Genomic DNA, 19373 nt, shown 5'->3' on the forward strand with positions numbered 1-19373 from the left:
AACAAAGAATCAGGCAGCCACAGCCCCAAGCATCTGTGCTTGGCATACAACCAGCAATGATGTGGCATGTATTCATATCCAGAGGAAGAGACAAAATAAAGAACAAGAGGACAGGAAGAAAGAATTACATTTCTGTAGGAAGAGCACTCAAAATTCACTTTAACTCCTTTGTTAATTAAAAACTGTGGTCAATCAATGTAATTAGTCAAAAGACTCTACCTGTCGAAGAATTTGGAAACAATGGGTGAATTAAAATAACTTCTGTGAGATTTTTCTTGTTTAAGAAAAAGTAAATAAAACTATGTTTGGTTTCTTACCCTCAGCTCCCACATTTATTTTGATAAATTAAAATATTTTACATGCAAAATTTTACAGGTAAAAGCAAATTACAGTAATTAATTTGTAAGTAAAGTGGAGGAATCAATAAGATGTATAAAATGACTGCTTAAAATCTCTGTCCATCAACCAGGTCCTGCCATGAATTAGTTAATACTAGTTATTCTGATCAAGAGCACTTCCCTTGAGATACCTGACATTTTCAAGATTACTCTTCTCTCTAATGGGCAAAGCTGAAGATATCCATTGGGAATGTGAGATTTGACATTTCAGGGGAAAGGAATGTGTGTCAAAATGCATCTGGAGGAATTTCTGAAAATATGGTTATTTCACATTTTCCTTTCTTGTGATGCAAATAGTGTTTTTTTAAGCTCAATCAGTTTTTTTATGGCCCACCAAATTTGAAGGTAGCTTAAGGACTAGAGCACAAAGTTGCTAGGAACCCTGTTTGTTAGTGTTTCATGCTAAATTGCAGTAATGCATAGGAACAGCAGTAGATTTTGCATAAACCAAGGATCATTCACAGAAATTTTGAAGGTAAGTGAGGTAAGACATTATCACCATGAACTGTACTTTTTCATCAGAATAAAAGTCCAGAAAACAGGACTCTGGTCCACAAGATTTACTAGTACAGAAACAGTTTTAAATTCCTCTAGTGCTAAAGGATTATGGGTTTTCTTTATATAAGTATTTCCTTCATCAGTCATCATGAAAGCATATGAACACTGAAAACGTACTAATGATTTGAGCCTTATGTTGGATAGCACAAGGGTTGGCTGCTGCACACACAATGTATAAATCCCAGCTTGTTAATGTGTGTAGCAGGGAAAAAAGGGACAAGACTGTTTTCCATATGTCTCTTCAGACTTCAGTAATCTCATGATGTTGTTTCTGGCAACTTTGCTGTGCAAGACATGTTACAACATTCTGCTGATACAGTCCTAAAGCTTAATGGACATCAGAGTCAAAGTCTACCAGGAAGCCTGCCAGTGTCAAAGCCAAGTGTCCTGTTCTTACAAGTTCTAGTCCAAGAGTTTGGCTGCCCGTTCTTTTACCACATCTACCAAAATTATGCTAGTCTTCCTCTTTGTTGCAGATTGACAGGGAGAGAGCTATCTGAGACATGTTAAATCTCCTTTTTTCTGGCAATTGATGTTTTCCAGAAATGTGTGTACCTTCCCTATATATCATAATAATATATCAAAATTAAATTGTCTGTGGGCAGGTCATGCTTAGTTTTGTGCCAGTCCATCTGTGGTCCATGCACAGAGAGAGGAGTGCTAAACAGAACAGATGTCATTGGAAATATGTCTGTAAACATGCATATGTTACATTGTTACAGTGAGCTCATGGGCACTCTGTTTCCCCGTCCCCGGGACTCTGTGACTCTGATCAAGATAGCCCTGGATCCCTCCTTCCTGCCCCAACAGGGTTGGTAGAGAGCCAGGGAAGCCCACCCTGTCTAAAGTCTATATAGACCCCTGACATTTTCTGTTTGTCCTCTTTTGCCCCACTCTCCCCCAAGGACATCACAGAATAAAGAGAGCTGAACCAACTTATCTCGGGGTAAGAGCCTCTTTTGGAAATCTTTACCATCTCCTGTTATTCCTCCCCTCACAGCCTCTGATCTCTGAGCTAGCCTGATTATTCGGTGGGCTGTGTGAGGGGGGGAACCACATTACATGTGCTTTCATCAGAAGACTGAGTTATAAAATGTCTCTGACTTTTCTAGTATCAATTAATTCTGTTTCAATGCGGATCATGATGTCCTTGATTGGCTGTGTTCAGGGCAAAATCTTCAAAAGCTTCATCTGTCTGTTTAAAGTTATTAAAAAAATCTTTCTCCCATCTTTCTGTCCTGATCATTAGGACAATAACTCTTAGACCTTTCTCATCTAAAGCTGCAAGGGCCACAGAGGAGGGAAATGCATACTTGTTCTTCATCTCTTTGCAGCAATCATTACTGCAAAATTTACTGCAAATACTAATAAATAAAGTATTTTAAGCAGACTACTGGAAGTAAAGCTGGAATCTATATTGGGGTTATCATGCCTAGGTGTCCTTACACATGCAATTAAGACCTTCCTTAAATTCTCTCTGGGGAATTCCCTTTCTAGAGAGCACTTGAGGAGATTTAAGCAACTAAGTGCCTAAATTTAGTCTTATATCACACTAAAGAAATAATTAATCCTACATCTTTATTCCATATTGTGTGGAGCTTGATGCAGAGACCTGTATTCTGGGTTTGGTTTTCCTGTTGCATGTCATCACCATTCTTGTCATTGCTGGGGTTAGGTGGGGACTGGAGCAAAATCTTGCTTGTGAAGTACTTTTAACTAACAAGAAACTACCTGGGCAGTACAATGCTTTCAAGTGGTTTTGGAATAATTGGATATATATAATCAACATAAATATGATTTATGAATTTGAGAAAAATCAAATATATCCCTAGCATATCCTGGAGCCACAAGGTTTTTCTTTAAGACAGAAACTGCTTTCCTTTTCTCCTTCTGTAATTTACATCAAAATAAATATCTTGAGGGACATGACAGGGAACAACCTCTTTACAATGCCTTTAGTTAGAACATAAAGCTAGGTGCTAAGCACCTATCATTGATTTATTCAAATATCAATTACATCAGTTACTTCTGCTTGGAAAACCAGCCACTAAAAGATGCATTCAAAATTAGAATTATAGTTTAAGTGGGTTTTTTTACATCCTGGAAGTTTTAGTTTGCCTTTTTCCTATTGGTTACATACTACTTGTTTTTATTGTAGAAAATGTATTAAAATGCATATGACTCCTCATTAATACCAAAGTATGAGAATAGGTCCCAAGTAAATAATTCTGATAAATTTTAGATTATAAGGAAGAGATGCACCTACCTCACTTAAGACGTCCAGAGTCTGATTCATTCACCTGAAGAAACAGCCCATGACTCTTTAAGCTGTCCCTGGAGATCCAGTAAGTTTAGTTCCAGATAAGACATGGGAGGCACAAGGCACTCAAACCCTTCTGGAGACTGTCATACAGGGTTCAGCTTACAGATCAAGGTACTTAAATATTTATGTCTACTTTAGAGACTTAACAGTGTCATTATAGTCTAGACTTTCTTTATAGGCAATAGAAATTTATGAAATTGATGCAGCTATTGAAAACTAGTTTAGTTAATTTAAACATCAGTTCAGTAAATTTTTTTTTACTGAAGAGTATTTCAAATGGCTCTATGGATGCCACTGTATCAACTAAACTCCACTGACTGAATATGAGTTTAGGCATCATTAGACCCAAGAGAGGGTCGCCTAGTTCTGAGTTTCTCTAGGGTACCTTCTCTGGCCTGTGGCTGCCACTGCAGAAGATCATGGACGTGTAGGTCCTTTATCAAAATTATTAACACATGAATGTCTCGTAAACCTTTGGGCATCTCAGATTACACTTCAGAGACTACATTTAGAAAATTGAAAAAAACTCCATCATGCCTGCAGTCTCAAACATCATAGTCACATAAAATTGTGTGTCTGAACATCCTTTTCTGAGATTTTAAGGAGTTCCTCTGAGTCTGGGGTAAGGAAATGTAGCTGCTTAGCAGGAAATGGGCAGTTAAAATTAATAGCAATTTTTAAACTATACAGACACACACATACATAAACTTCTACCCTCAGGGAAAAAATGTCAGCAGCTAGGCATTGACTATCTCATAAACATAAGAAAACATGGTTCTAGAATGCTTAGACACTTCTTTCCATCAGCAATATCATGACTGTATAAAATTTTATCATTTTGTCTTCTTTAGCAGATATAATTGTTGCAATAATGATCATCCATTAATGATTATATAATCACAGCATTCTACTCCTCTCATTGAAACATAGTATAAAGAAGTTCAGGATTTACTGAGACCAAACTGGCTCAGCATTACTATGGTGCACAGGATAATCACATATCAGAGGGACAATTTATGTATCTATATGAAATAGTGGTGCTTTGGAAACAGGAGGCACAAAACCTCTGAATTCCACATAATCTCACTTTTCCTCACTCTCTCCTAAATACTTTCCTCAGGAATGAGCTGTATGCAAATGTACAGAGCCCCTCTGAATCTTTCTATTTCCTTACATATAATCATGGTGTGGGGGCTGAATAACTTTTTCTATTAAATAGATGATTCATAGAGAGCTTTTCAGCAGGTAACAGAAACCCTTGCTTTCCATTTGGCTGATCAACAGCTGGAGAGGCAAATACAGAAGTGCTCAGAAAATTTGTGATGAAGAATCCTGTTTGACAATTTAGCAACAGGTCTGATAATTTTATTGACTTTGTTAGCAAAATTATGAATTAATTGACCAGAATAAAATGTGTTAGTTGAGGATTAGATAGCAGGCTGCATGCTGCTAAGTTGCCATATGTAGTCTACTCTTTATACCATTAATTTACTGATGTCAAGCTGGACAAGATTGTAAATTTTTCAGAAAATGTGTTTCATTTTTTTAATATTTTTAATTGTCCTTATGAGAAACCTATTCTGTCATAAGAAAAAAAATCCTTGTGTTTTCCCAGTACAGTTGTATGCAAATGTTTTCTGCTGAATGAATGTTCCTCCTTATTTTCTACAGTTTCCCATCAGTGCCTGTCATCATGCAAATTTATTCTCAATGGGATTACTCGGAACTATGCTGGTGAGAGCTGTATTTGTTCATTAATTTAGGTCTCATTAACCACAAATAACTCGACAAGGATAAGAACAGATTATTGTCACTGTCCAATGTATATTCATAGTTTATTATGTAAATATAATGGCATATTAGTGAAATTCGATACTGGGCTGCTGATATAATCTAAAATTCAAAGTCTATGTGAGGAACATTATACAAAATTAATACAGAAGTGTCTTAGACTTGAATGTGCTGTGTTGAAAATGATAATGCATAAAGCAAAATATATGATACATGTAAATTTTAGTCTGTATTTTGAAATAAGGTAGTCATCTAACCTCAATTAGACTATGTTGAAACTTTTTCATCACTTAAAAAAGGTATCTGCCAGTGTTCTAGGAGCAGATTAAGAAATTATCGACACTGGTATATGAATTTGTTTTAGGCTATTTCAGAAAATAACTGGATTGATAATGATCAGTAAAAGGTGATACATGATCTTTAAAATATACTGCCCTGGAACCTATTGATTATTTACTTAGGTCAACTTAAGTAATTTTGCTTATACAAGTGCTCAATTTATCTGACTAAACAGTGCAAAAACTAGCAAATTTAAATATTTATAAGACAATATATTGTGCCACACTTGTTGTCATGAGTACCAAACATTAAACTTAAACACTTATGTTTTGCCTCCATGAGTTGATTCAAAACTCAGGCTGAAATTTGCAAAACACTAAATCAAACTTAACTTTTAATTGTAACCAACTACCAGTTCAACTCTTTCCATGTTCCACAGTTTCCCCCCACAGATGCAAATACTATTTTTTAAAATACGGCAGAAGTTTTATTAACATACTCAACCAACTTGAGCTGACCTCAACCATATAATTACAAAGATAATTGGGATAAGGCTCATTATTGGGCAATGGTATCTTCCTAAGGCACTCCCAAATGATTTCTCTCCCTGTCTTTCCCCACCTTCTGTTGGTGGGTACTTGTTCCTGCTTGTGTATCCAAGCTTGTCCCTCCCTGGGCTTTGCCAGCTTAGTTCCCCAGGAAAGAAGGAGGTAGAGACATTGCAACAGACCCTGGACAGGGGAAAGAAGTTCTAAATTTTGCCCTTGAAAAGTAAGGATGTTAAAGAAAACAAGACAACTAGTGAGGGAAGGGAGCAACCAGCAGAACGAAAAGGTAGAAGTCTTTTTCCAAGGTAAAATTTATAGAGCTTAGGCTGAAATTTTCAAAAATTAAAGCCCTGATCAAAAAGTTTTGGAAAATAAAACTGAAAAATTTATGTTATTCCCTCTGCTTTCTGGAGGAGTTCTGAGGAAGGGATGCCCCACTTTCTCTGAGAGAGTGATTTAACACTGAAGAGTTTGCCTTGATGTTACCTCACACCCATACACCTGAGAGACATGTAGGAAATATTTTAACCTAGGTCTTTCACAGGACTCATTTTTACTTCAAGATCGGATAACCTTTTTTTGGAACATGAAAGTATGATCACTTTTTTTCTTATTTAAACAAAACACTTCTTTGGAACTATAAACAGGGAGTGAGAAAATTTCTCTTGGCATACATACTCATGCTCTTTGCAAGAAATATTTATTCATTCACTGTTAGCAAATAAATGTAAAATTACGTCTTTCCTGCTAAAGCATCTGCTACATACCTGTGCAGTTGCATAATTTCAGTGGAAGCAGTCTGAACAATGTCAAGAACATACACAGGGATTCCTTCCAGAAGTAGGTCTCTTTACAATTTCAAATTGTTTCTGGTGTGTGCCAGAAGTACTGTGAGCAGGAAAGAAGTGATTGAAGACACTCTGGAAACAACAGAAATAAAGGCCTACATATGTACAGCTGGTTTACAGTGTATAATATGAATTCTTAGGGGAGAAAAGCCATTCAGAGTCTTCCTTTTGAAGCATTCCTAGTGTGAGGAATTATAATATTAATTTTGCTTTTAAACACACTCATAGCTTCACGCTGCACATAACTGGTGGTGACTAATGCCACAATACTTCTGTGTGTGTGATTGCTCTTTTGCAATACCCTGAAAAATCCTAGGCCAGTGCAGTTTGGATAGTGAGAGCTATGAAATGTTTGAGTGGTATTGTCAAAGTAACCTCACTAGGTTCCTAAGAACTCTGGAAAATTGTCTGGAATGCAAAAGCCAAACTTACTTCCTTTAATGGCCTTAAATGCCCTTTGGCAATCTCCTTGCTATGAGAGGATACTTTAATGGTATAGAGATAGCTCAGACTGGCATCAATACCTTTCAAATAACTCTGAGATAATGTTGAACAGAATTCTTTTCAAAGCTGTGAAAACAAAACAGCATGTCTTGCTTCATAAATAATGTAACTAATTATTACTACTCAGGACTTTTCACACTCATCAGCTTTTATATGTGATGTAAACTGAAGAAGAATTCAAACCTGGCTTCTAGAATTAATGGCTTTGCATTCCCTCTGAGCATAAAGTTTTGAATTGAAAATCAGCAGGTTTTGACAATAATTGGGGTAAAAATATACTTTCTTCTATTCCATACTGTAGTTGCATCTACAGTGTGATTATAGAGCTCATCAAAACTATTATACTGTGTACTATTCTGTTCAGATAGTACTCGCAGTCTAGGTTGGAATACAGGGGTTTTTTTGTAAGAGAAATATACATAACACTAGGGAGGGATTTGCGGTGCAATCGTCAGGCTGAAGTAAGGGTGAGTTGTTTGAACAGTTGAATATCAACCTGCACTGTCTTAAATCATGCAACCACCATTATACAGGAGCAAAGAGGCTAAAATTTAAATGGGAATTGACTTGTCGAAACTTTCTTCATTTCCAGTGGATGACACAGTTCAATCTTTGGTTTGTTTTGTCATGAGTGGATTTTAATTGCTGGTGTAATCACTTTTCTTAACACATAACTTATCACAATGACTCTAATGCTTTTATGATAGCCATCATAATCACTGGAGATATCTTCAGAAGTCATTCACATTCCTCTGAGCTGGAAGAATTCCAGAGTTTGTATTGTTTTGCCATGAAAATAGCTATTAAAAAGTGTTATCTGCTGAAAACATTTCCTTCTCTGTTTGAACTTTAAAATTGTTATCTGATTAGCTTGCTGTAAATTGCAGAAGTAAATTTGACGCAACATGCATAGCACTCTGATTTTTAGTGGTCATTAGAATTACAAATGCACACAGTGTTGGCTCCTGACCCAACTGCCACCTGAGAAATAGCTACTTGCTATTCTGCTGTGCTGGTACCCTACACTCTTAGGAACCAGGCTGACACACATGAGGAAAGGCTTTAAGTGCAGGGCCTGTGGCTCAAAACCAGCTGTTTTTTCATGAAAACTCATCAGTGTTAAAAATAAGTGAAGCAGCTTGCTTGTTGAATTTGCCTCACCAGTAGAAACCCTATCAATTGATATTGTCCTGTGCTAAGCTTGTAAATATCTCTCAAAGGACTAAGAAAGACTGAATGATCTGGCTAAGAGATCTGTAGCTGCCTTAGCTACATATTTCATGACCCAATTCTCAGTCTGTCCCTGAACTTTTGCAGGAAGGTTTAAATGCTCTTTGCATTCCAGCTGCTTCAGCTTACTAATTATGTCAAAGTGCTGACTTTCATTTTTCACTTACCTTTTATGCTTGCACCATTTTCTGTTACTGAAGAGGCTTCCCACAATGGTTGTGCATAGCTTTGTTACCTACGCCTTTTCAAAAGGATCTCTCCAGACAAGGTCACAAGATACTTTACTGGGAAGGACCTACAAGATATCAGACATTTCAAACAATATTAACTTTTGGATTACTGAGTCCATGTGCTTTCTATAAACTGCATTACCTTCAGGCTGTATCAAAAAAGTAGCTGTGCATACGAACTTTTTGTCTGTGCAGAGAAACTGCCATGGCAAAATAATTAATACAGCTTTTCTTGCTTATATATCTCATTCTTTCTGCTTTACTACCCTCAGCTTGTGTAAACCAAAAAGCCCTAATTCTCTAAAGATTTTGCAGTCTTATGGAATGTGAGATATTTGGATGTTTAAACAGCAGATTACAATAATCTGGGAGTGAGCAAGCAGGAAAATATATTGACGAGTCATCTTGATATAGCTATTTATGTCAATAAAAGTTTTGACACTGGGAAGAGAAAAAAAAAAAAATTTAACAATCACAGAATTTACACATAAAAGTGGTTCTGGGATAATTTCTTTGACCAAAATACAGAATTATATATAAGAAGACCTAAAAAGGGAAAATACCATTAAAAGGGAAGCATTCAAATGTCAAGAAAAGTGGAGAGCTAAGATTGAAATCTTAATGCATTTTCTGGTACATTAAAGCTTAATTAAGTGATCATATAAATTTTCTCCTCATGGGGACTCTGCTTCTGTAAGTGCAAGGAGAGATTGGGTTTTTTTTCTAAATAAGAAACTATTTCACAATTTGTTTTATTGTTCTCTGGGTGGCCAAATATCCTATTTCTTGCACATTATTCAAACATTGCAAAAAGGCAGAATATTAATTTTCTTGTGACTTTTCAATAATATTTATCACTATCATATATGAATATTTCACAGTTTGGGGAATTAATCTTGGAAATGTTTCAACAGAAGGAGGAGAATGATTTTATTTGTAGTGCACAAATTCATTGGTTTGCATATCACAAGGTTAAATAAGGGTCAAATAATTTTACTGATTTAGGGTGTCACAATGAAAAGTCTTGGGCTTTTTTTTAAGATAAATCAGCACTGTTAATTACTCTAAAATGTCAACATACAGGTCAGTGTAACACAGGTGGGAGGTGCTAATGCTATTTCTAAAAATCGGTGACAAGGATAATATGGTGGACACTGGAAAAATGGAAAGTATCAAATTAGCTTTAGTCTGTTACAGGCTTGTACAGCATCAGATTTATTGGAGTCTTGGATTCTCCAGGGGTCTCCTAATTTAATTCATGACTGGCATAGATCCTCAACTTATATTTTTCTTTATTTAGTAAACAATGAGCAAAGCAACTTCTTCAATGAACAAGGTTCCAGATCCCTTGGTGGCACAATCTTCAACCCTGAATCACCTCCCCAGCCATCCTGAGCACTGGATGAGGCTGAAAAATAATGACTGTAATATCATTAAAGACTGTCAACACCTGCATAGGTGCAAAAGAAATTAATTCAAATTGACCAGAAAAATATAATCTAGTGTTTCTCAATCTTAGTTTAAAATCTTTTTAAATACCATTATTATACTTGGCTATGTTTTGAAATGGCAGTGTAATACTGCAGGTTAGGAAAAAACGCCAATGTCTGGCACCTTCTATCCAACAAACTTCTGTTTGGTGACCAAATATTGATGGTCACTTTAATCCTCTGTGTATCAGAAAAAACTGTGGTTTTGAATCTAACTGCTACCATATGAGGAAGAATATTTAATAGATACAGAAGTTTCAGCAGAAACTGTCCTCTTGGCTTCCATTACTGGATACAGACATTTAGTGTTTGATTCCTCTATCCTGTTCTTTCCAGTCTATTTTGCTCTAAGACTCAGTTTTAATTTCTTTCTTTCACTTTACTCTCCAGTGACACAAATTCATTGAGTGTGAACTCGTCAATGAGAAAAAAAAAAATAGGGGTTCTAAAATTCAAATTAATTCAATAATATATTAATTCAGAAAAAAATATTTGGCCTGTTTTATATTTTCCTTTCTATTATGTGGCCCCAGCCATATGTCTTGATATCTTTATTCACCTGACCTGCAGTTTTTAAAAGTTTGTGTGTTCCCTACATTGTTTATGTTTTCTCTAGAGTTAATATTTTCCTTGCTTCATTCTGTTGCTGTCTTACATATAACATTTACACTGCCTGGATGAGAAATCAGATTCCAGTTCTCATTGCATTTTCCTTGGCTTGTTTATTACTTGTATGGATGAATTGAAGCATTCAATAGTATTTCCTATTTGCAAACTTCCTTCAATGGATTTAAGAACAATTATATGAATATTGTTCATATAACTCTAGATATTGTCGTAACCCTAATGGATACATTGGACAGTACACATTAACCTAAATATAAGAGAATGCAATAAATTATAATAGAAATAATACTAATTTAAAAGGAATGTTTTGAAAGCACAAGCATGATTTATGGCCATAACATTATGTTTCCAGGCTCACTGACGTGCATAAAGTTTAGAATGGTATCAAATGTTATACAGACAATGAAAGCTCCATGGCCATTCTGATTGCACACTGGCACATTCTGTAGAATAATTATATTTTTCACTAAAAAGATATTCTCAAAGGAAAATAATTCCCCCAACCAACATAGGTGTAGGGTGAAACAGATAGAAAAATAATCTCTCCCCCATACCCTTCCATCTGGTTTTCCCTACTGTGGGTAACACACCCCTATTCTGTCTTGTCAGGTGAGGCTACTGAAAGAAGACTAAAGCTGAACTTCTAAGACAATGATAGAACAGATGTTATTTTCTAGTCCTTGCTCTTTCATTACATGTGAATTAAAAAAAAGTGCAAGATCTGACATGTAAGAAAAAAAATTAAGATGTGACTCAAGACCTTGCTGATACTTACTGAGCCAAATTTTGAACTTCCAGGAAGCTCAGAAAATTCCTGGAACATTATATCAGGGAGTTCCCCTGATTTTCAAAGACTCTTCTTCCTTGTTATAAGCAACATGAGAAGTGAAAAGTTATGAAACTACTCTGGAAAATGTCTCAATACTTTCGATCACAGCAGAAGCAGGAAATTTTTCCAGACATCTCATCAAAGAGGAACAGATAACTATCAAGGCTCACTAAATCATTTGAAGTCCATCCAATACTACTGTAAATTAAAGATTTTCGTCTATTACTTCCTAAAGCCAAGTGATGTCTGTAGAGAGGACAGGGAATCAACTGCCTGAGGTCTAATTTCATCTCTTTGATGTAATGTTGAGAAAGCTTTTCTGCAGGATAAAGGCAATATCTTCATTACAGAAATATTGTTATCTAGAGGAGAATGCCTACAGCTGATGTTCAGTTTCTCCATTTTTGTACCCACATTGAAAAACAAAGCAAGTTATGATATTTATTTTATTTCTAACACATTAAATGTCATTTCTGCATGCAAATGCTCTTCCGAACAATCAGATGGCCTTCTATGATGAAGTGACTGGAATGGTTGACAGGGGAAGCCTGCATGATGTCATCTACCTGGACTTCTGTGGGCCTTTGATGGTCCCACACAACTTCCTTCTCTCCACACTGAGATACATGGATTTGAAGGGTGGACATATATGTGGTGGATAAGGAATTGGCTGGAGGGACACAGTGAGTTTTTGTCAGTGATGGTCTGTCCAGTGAAGAGTGGTGTCACTCAAAAGTTTTTATTGGAACTAGGGCCGTTTCATACCTTTTTCAATGACAGACATGAGATCAAGAGCCCGCTCAGAAAGTTTGCAGATGAAACAGAGCTGAGCAGTGCAATTGACACAACAGGATGTAGGCATGCCACACAGGGGGACTGGCACAATTTTAAGAAGTGGGTTCATGAGAATCTCACAAAGTTGAACAAGTCTAAGGGCTTTTCTTCTTTATCAGATTTAGAACAATTAAGCACGATTTCTTGCATTTCCTGTATATTTTGATTCAGGAAATTCTGAGCAGAATTTTGGCTGTACTAGTCTTGACATACTTGTCTTGAACCCATGATGCACAGGACTTGTGATATGTGTTTTTAAACACATACATTGATAGGCATTCTAGATAAACTGAAATGAGGCTGTTGAACACAGGACATATCAAATCCTTTGCTTTTAAGGTCAAATGCGAGATAGTTGCTAAATCAATGCATGCGTGCAGAATCTATTTTCTGAGAATTTTCTTCTGGCTGGACTTCTGCCTGACCAAAACCCTAAATTTTCTCCTTCTAACACAAAAGAAACTTTGAGGAGCAGAAGAAAATGTATTTGGGGAAAAATGGATTAAAGAAATCCTGCCTACGAGTTCTTCCCCAGAAACCTATTGTACTATTATTGGTTTGGAGAGTGACAAAAATTTATACAGGAAGCATTTCAGTTTAAACTACTTGTGGTCTATTCTGGTACTTAGAGTGGCATAAAGGAGTATCTTACCATGTGGTCAGACAGCATGCCTCCATGACAGAAAAGTTCTAGGGGAATTTGGAGCCCTAAGATATCACAGCAAATAGTGGCTGATGAAAGAATGCAGTTTCACTGTGTGGTGAAAGCTTTAAAATCATAAATGTGTTTTATGTAGAGAAGAATGCATGAATTCATCTTGATCTTTTGAATTAATTTGTGCCATTAGCAGAGAGTCAGACCTGCTTCTACAAAAGGATGGTGATGAGGGACTAGGAATAGTTGCTGCACAACTGTGACTGAGCAGTGTTTTAACATCAATGCTGCAAACATTGAGCCAGATGTATTCAAGGCCTTGCCTGTGGCTTGATGACACATACCCTTTTCACAACAATCGGTGGATTTGTGGTAACAATCAAAAGGCATTTAAAATGCTTGGAATGTGGTTTAGAAACCCGCCTTGGCATCTCGCTTTTCATGTCTTAGCATAAATGCCTCAACTGTTTTTATTGTTCTGCAACTGCTCATTTGTTTTGAAAGAAGCTTGGCCTGCAGTATTTGCATTCAACAATACTTGAAACAAAACATTAAAGTATTTTTTAATTAGACCAGTGAAATATTTCATATGAATAATGCCAGCATCTGGGTCAGACCTTTTGGTTTTGAGTAAGAGTTTATTCCAGGCTTGCTAACTGAGAGGTTCTTTTTTTAGAGAAAGTTTCTGATAAACTGCCAGTTTAGAAATATATTACAGAACAGGAATGTCTTTCCATTTGTGTTGCAGTTGTACCACATTCTTTATGTTTTTCTGAGTTTTTGCCCTTATGACTCCATCATAACAAATTACTGCAGAACTGATGAAATGGCACAGAACTACTTTCAATAAAATCAAGAGAAGAACAATGTTAATGTAAAACATATTTAGGAAGAAATTACTTCATTTTGGTGGAACAAGATAGAAACAGACTTATAGATCCATTGATAGACAAGGTATTATGTTTAAAGATAGATCAATTGATTGATTACTCATTAGATCAGTAGGTCAGTAGACAGAAGGATGGAAAATCTGCCTGTTATTGAACAGCTTGTTTAATTTTAAAAATCAAGTACAACATTTTTAGCTTTAAAGAAGCAGCCAATAAGCTTTCTCTCTTCTGGGTTGCAGTTTATCTAGATGTTAGTAAGAAAGAAATCAGTATAAGGATTGGTGAACCATATCAAGATGAAAGAATAATTTTCTTGACCCCAGAGGGAAGGAAAATTGGTTAAATAGCTAAATTTCATCAAAACTTTTGTGGATAATCTCTCCTCTATCACAAGAAAAACATAAACCAGTTTTCATGTCTGAGCATTTGAATTCTGATATACATGTTTGGGATAATCTGCTTTTATGAACTTATTATCCAGTGAAACTCATCTGCTTTTGAATCAGAGGACAGGTGTGGGAAGAACCTCTTTTGTTAATCACACTGAGATGTGAAGTCAACCCAATTGTCTTTGGGGTAATGTAGCCAGTGAAATGGAAGAGCCATAGTAGTTTCTGCCACCTAGTGCCAGCTCTGCCTCTCTTGCAAGGGAAAATCTTCTGCTCATGTAGCAGGTATTTTATAACCCAGTATAATAAGGAAAATCAAGCCAACTGCCAGTTCCGGTTTACTATACTAGGCTTCAAAATACAAAATTCAGCTCTTGCCACATGTTCAGTAAGTCTCTTTTATAAAGGTGAGAGCTTCTCACGAGAAGGTGAAGAGCTATGAGTGGATCCAGTTGCAACTATTCCAGGAATTTTATTTGTGGCTTAAGAAGCTCTAACAACTCACACTCTCAAATTTTTACTGATTTTATTTCTTTAGTTGTTGTGATCAGATTCAACCAGAGTCAAGGAAATATATGACTCCTTTTCATATTCATATCATTTCTTGGCTTCTCAGGAAAACTTGTGTCAGAATTATTGTTATTACAATTACTGTTACTAATCTGAGAGTATTTTTTGATATACTATCAAAGAATTCTACACTGACTGTATCTCTCCTAAAGTCTGCAAGGCGGTTGGAATACATCCCGACAACTTCCACAAACTCCAAAGACTGTGTAATCTCCAATTTCTATGTAATTCTTTAAAATGTAAGAATGTGCCTACTTTTTTTTTTTTCCCTCATCACATTATTCACACACAGGAACTGAGTTTGCCTAATTTTTCACAACAGGCACCATCTCAAATCATTTTAACTCAGTAACTCATTCTTTTGGTTTGTTCTGTGCCCAGCTCATAGGAGTTTTTGTTCACTGTGGGAAACAGTAGAACCAGTAGCTTTAAAGTTTCCTCTTTTCATAATATTTACATTTTTTTTCCCTTAGGGAGAAAATTTCATTCTAAAAGACTCTTAATCTCTCTCATGTGATGCAATGGCTGTGATTCTGTGCAGGAGATAATTTTTGAACAATAAACTGTTGGACCAGTTTCTGAGTCTGTGAACTGTGCTATGACTTTACCTAAATAATTTATTTCAACTATCCCCTCAAATCTTAAAAGTTATTATGAAATCTTGCCATGAAGGATATGACCTTTAATAGTAACAACCAGGAAAAATAACACCCAAACAAGTGTTCTTTTATTTTTTTTATTATGTCAGAAATATGGATTATTTGAAAAATATACACTATCATGGTATTGCTGCACCTATTGCTTCCATATGCTCATGCTAGGAATAGAAAAGGAGAAAATTCTTCTTCTGTGCTATCCCTATTTAGCACATTTTTGGGGCATGAGCTTGGCTCCAAGCACCTCTTAAGGGCACTATTGCACACAGTGGAGGGAACGATCTGTAAAAATCTCACACTGATGGAAAATTCCACACAGACTTAATTGAGTTTCTTTGTAGGGAAGTTATTAATATGAAAGCCGGAAACACCTTTTAGAGTCAAGATATAACAAATGTGATATAAAATGTTTATGTGTGTCACCTGGAAACCAAATTAGAAACATTTTTAACTTTGTTTGAAATAGTTCTGAATAGTTCTTTAATTATCTAAAATATCAGAAAACAAATTACAAGAGAAGTAACTTTGAAACAGGAAAGTATTAATTCCTTTGTTTAACATACCTACATACATGCTAAAATCACAAAGCATCATATAACACAAAATATCCATACAGTTTCCAGACAGACAAATTAAGAACCCAATCAAAATATATATTTTATTCCTTCTAGTACATTCTAATTTTTAGACAAAATTTTTGACAAAATTTTTGCTGTTTTCTTAAGAGGAAATGTGATGTGAGAGCCTTCAGTTTACCTTTCTCTTTCTGAGGGACTTCACTTTTTAAGAGTGATCTGCAGATCATTTTAGTTGGTTTGATGCCTTACAGTTGTCTCAGACTTCTTTTCTCATAGTGTAGAAAGAAGTGTGAGGCAAAAAAAATTCCCCTTTTCTTTTTAGTCAGCTGGTCGACACTGCCAAATGCTTTTATTTCAAGGAAAAAACCCTTCAGTGAAGAATTGGGATCCTTGCTCTTGCTTTGCCTCTGAGAATATTTTGATTTTCTCATAATCAGTTCAAAGCTGACTCTTACACTGCACAGAAATTAACTGAATTTGAATGTCTCTAAATGCTCTGTGATTTTGATTGTACTTTGTGTGGTATCTTCAGAGCACTGAGTTTAATGTGTTGCTGTGATTAGTACCAGACCGAAGGACTCACATACCGAAGCTGGCTACAAACTGGAATAACCTTTTTCTAATTTTTGGCACTGGCCTTTTTCAGGGAAATCATCAGTGTAGATGTCTGCTTAGTAACTGTACTTTTGCCAAAGCTTTTCTCTTTTCTTCCTCTGAGGCCAGCTTGGACTATTTTATCACAAATACAGTGGAAAATGGTAGCTACCAATGATTTATCTTCCACATATGGTTTAATATCTACTTTGTGACTCAAAATACCTAATTTTTTTAACCACACTGCATTCATTTATAGGAAAAAAATCACTCATGATGACAAGATTATCAAAGTTATGCATTAATGCAGTTTTCCTGACTAATTAAAACATCCAATTTCAAGAATATATTTTAAGAAACTGGATCCAAACACTGCAGCACTTCATAGGAGTTGGACCACAGCTGCTCTTCAAAAATCATATCGTTCTTTTATTTCTAAGTTATAGATCCTATCTCTTAAATTAAAGTGTCGATTTAGGTAAATTTTCCTTGAAAATACTCTCTGGAGGTCTAGAGGACCCTTGAGAATGGCTTTGACTAAAGATTTAGGTAACACTGTTCTGGCTATGACTTTAAAGGGAAAGATTTAGCTCAAACTTACTCAAGCTTTGTAGGGAAAGTTTAAAATCAATTGCATCAACATAACAATTAGATCCTCCTGATATTTCTCTCCAAATGATGAAAAAGGAAGAGAAAAAAATGTAGTATTCCAACAAGCAGTGTGAAATTACACTTTGACTTGATATTAGGCAGAGAAGTGTAACAATTCACATGATATAAAATCCCTGGTAAACTATGACTAATAGCAATCTGCATAATGGTTGATGTGGCTTTCTTTTCTGCCTCATCTTTGATTAGCACAAACACGCTCTCTACTGCTGCCGGAAATGACTCATTTAACATAATCATTCTTGTTTACTGTCCTTTGCCAAAGATCTAGCTAGGTTTTGGCTAATTATTAATTTTATGTAGGTATTCTGGAATCATAACTTCATCACACAGAGACCACAACTCAAAGTCTTTCAAGTTGCTGCATAAAGTTCATAAATGGAGAAACTTAGAAGCTGAAAACACACTTCTTGATGTAATAGTCTACTGTATGCATTTGGTTCTAAATGTTTTCTATTTACCAGAATTGTTTTCCATTTCTAGAAACAGCTTTCATGGTATCAGTTCAAAACATACTTCAAAGTTACAAATAAATTTACAAATGCTGCATATCAAAAGAAGGAGAGATATTATGTACTTTCTGATTAAAAGACTGAAAATTACACACAGAAAATTTAACCTATTATTTTATTTCTGGTGAAGTCAAAGGGTCTCTCTTTGTGACAAGATTGCAGAATTGTCTTATTTCAGTGCTACCTGTTGGAAGTCTAACATCTTGTTGAGAAGATTTTTAAAATAAACCTTCTAAACCATATGTGTTTTATATAGGAATCAATTAATGATTAATTGCTACATCATCCATACAAAATCAATTGAATATTGCTTCTAAACACTGTGAAATCCTAATATACAAAAGGCTGCCCATCATGTGTAGTTTCTGAAAGGTATTTTCCACCCCCAGTATCTCCATATGAATTGTCAGAACAAGAGCATTTGCAGTGAAAGGGTATGAAATATCAAGATTTATTCAAGTATGTGAGCACAGTGCAATGGCCACAAAGTACTGCATACTGACTCTTGTGTGAAAGATGTAGCATCATACCATCATGTAGGTCAAGCAGAAACATTGTACAACTGGTTTGTCATGCTAACATGACAGGACAACACCTTAAGCAACCTTGCACTATTGTCTTCCTTGACTAACAGGCATTCACTTAGCATTTTGCAAAACCTGGTGTGTCCTACTATCATTTGATTTAAAATGAGGATTTGAGGCTCACACGGTTTCTACAGCCCCCATAATTCTTAATGAAAATATTTGAGTGCCATAAAACAATCTAGGAGTCTCAGGTTTAGCTAGAAGGGAACTCACAAAGCTAAAAAACAGGGGATGTCAGTGTTCATCTGAATAGCCTGAATATGGAGCTCAGGTTCACAAATCTTCAACAGAAAAGATTGCACTGAGGCATGAATGAATCAGTTGTCAGCTGTAGATATTCTTGTAGACTAACCAGTTCAGAGAGACAAGGAGACCACATACAGGCTTTGTGAGCATCTTTCCTCCTGAACTGATATTGCTGTTCAATAAGCTTGAAGTACAGTGACAGAAGAAAAACCACTTCAAGCTTTTTTCTTTCTCTTTGGGGATAATTGCTAATTTTGACTGTTAAAACATACATGTCCTATTCTTGCTGTATGTTAAAACATACATGTCCTATTCTTGCTGATCCAATCATTCTTTAAAATACAAAAAAAGGTCTTATGTGATCAGCTATTAGTTTCTAAGCCAGAAAGCTGTTTCTTGCAGGAAAGAGGTTAGTTAGTTTCTTCAAACACCTCTCACCTGTAAATTACTTGGTATCCAGTGCAATGCAAATAAGGAAATCACTATTAAAGGTGGGTTCATGAAAGAACAACTGCTTCAGATCCAACTTTCAGCAAGT

At 35.8% G+C, this 19373-nt stretch overlaps 1 long non-coding RNA gene across 1 annotated transcript in view; it reads left to right on the forward strand.

Annotated features, from left to right (window-relative positions):
- The first annotated feature begins 3178 nt into the window (after positions 1 to 3178).
- Positions 3179 to 19373, forward strand: part of LOC140681202 (uncharacterized) — a 28954-nt gene continuing 12759 nt past the window's right edge. Inside the window, exons 1-2 of the long non-coding RNA XR_012052445.1 lie at positions 3179 to 3390; positions 4951 to 5013. This is a non-coding gene — a long non-coding RNA (uncharacterized lncRNA). The remainder of the gene's footprint in view (positions 3391 to 4950; positions 5014 to 19373) is intronic.

This window comes from Taeniopygia guttata, chromosome 1A, assembly GCF_048771995.1.
Source record: "Taeniopygia guttata chromosome 1A, bTaeGut7.mat, whole genome shotgun sequence".
Lineage (NCBI taxonomy): Eukaryota > Metazoa > Chordata > Aves > Passeriformes > Estrildidae > Taeniopygia > Taeniopygia guttata.